The 4209-nt window shown below is 34.8% G+C and overlaps 1 long non-coding RNA gene across 1 annotated transcript; it reads right to left on the minus strand.

Moving 5' to 3' along the window:
- Window positions 1-1321: 1321 nt before the first annotated feature.
- On the minus strand, window positions 1322-3908 carry LOC123205939. The gene is made up of 2 exons (XR_006499917.1): window positions 3670-3908; window positions 1322-2509 (listed from the first exon to the last, which is right to left on the minus strand). It is a non-coding gene; the product is annotated as an uncharacterized LOC123205939 (long non-coding RNA).
- Between the last annotated feature and the right edge of the window lie 301 nt (window positions 3909-4209).

Here is a 4209-nt window from a genome sequence, read left to right on the forward strand (position 1 = left end):
TTTACAAAACTAATAATTTTTCCCCATCCAAAGTTTGAAAAGTGACCATTTCTTCCTTAGAGTTTTTCTCTCATTCTCTCTGATGACCATCTCCTTTTCGATCAGCGATCAACCTTCCTAAATCTCTTTTTCTATTGTCAATGGTCTGCTTTCCACCATCTTCATTCCCCTTCTCTCTTTGTCTTCTCACCTTCTCCTATCGAATCTCTATCTAAGACAAAAATCATTCGTCTTCATTGATGGCAAAGGAGGGAGATAAGAGAGACCAAGAGGGAGAGGGGGAGAGAGAATATGACCAAAGACAACGAGGTTCATCGGAAAGTGATGATAGGAAAAATAAAACCCTAGGGAGGAGAAATACAACTTTTCAAAATAGTAATAAAAAAATTATTAGGTTTTTAAACTAAGAAAGAGAAATATAATTAAATTTTAGTTTTTAAATATTTTTAATTGAATGACATTTTTACCATTAATCTTAACTAAGAATTTTAACAAAATGAAGAGTATTTGAGTTTTTAAAATCTCATCTTTGAGAGTTTAAGAATACTATAAACCTTAGGTGAGATTAAGTCTTTTGGCCTATACAAAATGAAATAGTATAAGCCAAAGGTTGTGACCAAGATGAATAAGTGCTGACAATTGATTTAAGTTATGAACTCCTTTTTAATTGTTGCGTTAATCATTATTTGATATAAAAATCTGATTTATTAGCAAAGAGAAAAACATATTTAATCATTACTATTCCTGAACTGTTAACCTCCCCAAATTTGAGAGTTACTTGGGGCGAGCATTTTCAGGGAATTTGCCGTCAGGCTTCTGTGTGGGCAGTGGCATCAGCCACTTCAGGGGTTCTTCCGCAAGGAGCCTAAAGCTTGTAACTTTCCACTGAAACTGTTTTTACTTTATTTGTGTTTTATTGTTTCCGTCTCTAGACTTTTTCACCTTATATACCTTTTTTTTAATTTTTTTTATTGTTATCTTCTCTAGGTTTATTAATTTTAACAAAAACTCTTTACCACTTTGATGTTTGACTGATTGATTTCAAGGACTATTGTGAAGATGAATGTCATTTCAATTTTTTATTGAAACTTGTAATGTTTAGGTTGATTCTGCTGTTTTTCTGGTTTGTGTCGAGAACTGAGAGATAGTTTTTCTCTAAATGTGATGTAGCTTCTAAATTTAGTTTTTGTTTAGCTAAAATATATTGCCAATTGTTAGGATTTCATCCATTGTTCTCTGGTGATTTTCCCTTTATGTTGGTTGCTTTTCATGTCTTGCAAAAATTTAAAAATTGGACAGATAATAGCTTTTAAGAATGATATTGAAAATTTTTCCCTTTGATTATGTCAAATGTGGCCTTATCTCTACCAGTTACAATGTGTAGATACGAGTACTCAAGCGAAAATCGGGCATGATCAGCTCAAAGGTGAGCTTACAGTAATCGATTGACTTAGTGAACTACCATGGGCTATTTTGGACAACATCCCTGGTCGTCTACAGATAAAAGAGGCTGTGAGAACAAGCGTCCAATCTAGACAATGGAGACATAAATGGGTTAACCTTTCAAAGCTGCTCTTTGATGTGGTCTCAAACCGTGCCCTTTGGAATTCTCCAAATACAAGAGGTCTCTAATACTACATTTTTAATGTTCTGCTATCTCATTGAGGCAATATACAGCTTTGCAACACCTTCCCAGAAAAGTTCTCTGATCTTCAGACCTGGATATATTATCTTGCAAGAAACAGTATCAGGGAATTCACTCTTTAGTATGTTTGCACCGCAATTGATTTTGCAAACTCGTATAAGTTACCAGCTTGCATATGGTCTTGTGAACATCTGACCCATTTGCATATGGTCTCCAAATTTTAGCTTGTTTTAGTATTCCAGCCCCAAAGCTAAAACAGGTTGCCATCCAAGGAAAATTGGGGCTATCATTCTAAAAAATTGTTCAGTCCTTGCAGAGGTCGCCTTAGTTATCACTTCCGATGAGTTTGCCAGCATTGAATATCAGGACCAAGGAAGGATTTACAATTTGGTACACTATCTCAGTCAACTATCCGGTCTGAAAATACTTCTAAGTTTCTGATTTTTCCCTCAAGGCAAAAATATGATTCCTAGACAACTGCAGTATTCTGTATTTCCTCTTATATTCAACTGCTTCATCTTTTATTAATCATATTGCACATTATCTTACTCTCCAGATTCTTTATGAATTTGATCTTAGAAATGGCTAATGCGGGATTTTTCAGACATTGCTTATGCTGCATCCAGATCTCAGTAAGTTTGTGACATCATTGTCCATATATTTTCTTGTCTTTCATGTCTTTCCATCTTGTTTGCTGATATCCACACGAATCCTATTGCTGTATTTAGATTTGAAGCGGAGAATATTCAAGGCAAGTTTTTGAATTTCCGCAAGCACAAAATCAATCAAGCTACTGTTTTGGCCAACTTCAGATTGTGATGATTCATCTAGGAGATTCTCTTTCAATTCCCAGTAACCAGGGTCCTGAATTGGAATTTATTAAGTTCCTACTTAACCATTCTCCCATCCTTGACAAAATCGTGATTTTGAATGATGAGCATAGAGATAAATTTAATTTAAGGTTTATGAAAGAAATACGGTCAATCAATTTCATAATAAGTTTGAGCCGTGTTCAGGAGTGCTGAGGCTTTCCTATTGCTAAGATTTAGTTAAAGAAAACGAAAAAAAAGATAAACCCTTGGTTATGAGCTTGAGCCGGAGATGTGAGAGAGAATGCACGAAAAGGGAAGAGAATTTTAGAAGAGTAAAGAAAACGGCGTTTTATTAAAAATGAACAGCTCAACCAAAATACAGATGTTTTCACAGGTTTTTATAGGCAAGGGGCAAAATTACACTTTCACGGCTCAATCAATTTAACATGCACAAAAGAAAGCAAAAAAATGTGACACAACTTACAAAAACTACAGCATGAATTTAACCTCCACAGACAGTGAAATGATTAAGAATTCTTTTCAAACAGAAAGAGTTTAGTACATAGACCTAAATAGAGTACACCAGTTTACAGTAGATCTTGAATGATGCATGACAGAACATAACAACCACAGTAAGCTTGAGCACGTAGTAAACAGGATTGAAATATTATCACAAGAACTCTCAGTAGCAGGTTACAACAAATCAGATCTACGCCAAAAACAAATTATACATGCAATATTTTGAACAAATCAGGATGAGCAGTAACATAGACTACTAGATCTACATATTGAAAGTCAAAACCGTAGACTAAACATTGTGAACAAATCATCCAAGATCATGGAACAACGATACATCACAATTGATAAAAAAAAAAAGTTGTAGATCAACTCAAGTAACGTACAGATCTATGAAGTTATAGCAAGAACTCTTAATAACAGTCCACATCAAGGTTAGATCAAAACAACATAAGGCTATGCAAACATTATCTAAACCAATATGTGATGAACAGTGACAGAAATTGTAGTTTCTAACTCAAAAATAGCAGATCTGAAGATAAAATATCAGAATAAAGCATCAACAGATCATATATACTACAGATCTACACATATAGAATCCGATCTAAACTAAACAGTAAAACGAGACAAAATCAAACAACAAAACACAACTACTTTCAAGATAACTAAGGAACAGACGGTGAGAGAGATACTGACCACGAGCTTCCACAAGATTGGCTTTCGAATCAGCGTTACCTTTCGTCGCCAGGACACATGACGTTGGTCCGGTGATCTGATACTATGCTGAGACTTTCCTATTGCTAAGATTTTGTTTAAGAAAACCAAAAAAAAAAAACAAAAACTAAATCCTAGGTTATGCGCTTCATCCACAGATGAGAGAGATTACACGAAAAGGTTAGAGACTCCTAGAGGCGTGAAGAAGAAGGCATTTTACAGGTTTCTATCGGCAAGGGGCTTGGAAAGTTACAAAACAGCAGGGCAGCACAGAAATATTACAAGTTGACAGCTAGGCGCAGGCACATTACAAAAATAGCACTTTCACCCTCACTATAATAGCCAAAATTAACATATTGATAAATATTTAAGTTTTCAAAAGTTATCGGGAGTGACTTTGGTTTTCACTATGCCTTGGGTGGGAATTAGTCATTTGGCTTGAATCAATAGACATGTTTTCTTTCCAATTTTGAATTGAAGTGTGTTGTCTTAAACAAGTTTAGCCCTTTTTAGTTTTTACCA

This window comes from Mangifera indica, unplaced genomic scaffold (assembly GCF_011075055.1).
Source record: "Mangifera indica cultivar Alphonso unplaced genomic scaffold, CATAS_Mindica_2.1 Un_0020, whole genome shotgun sequence".
Classification (NCBI taxonomy): domain Eukaryota; kingdom Viridiplantae; phylum Streptophyta; class Magnoliopsida; order Sapindales; family Anacardiaceae; genus Mangifera; species Mangifera indica.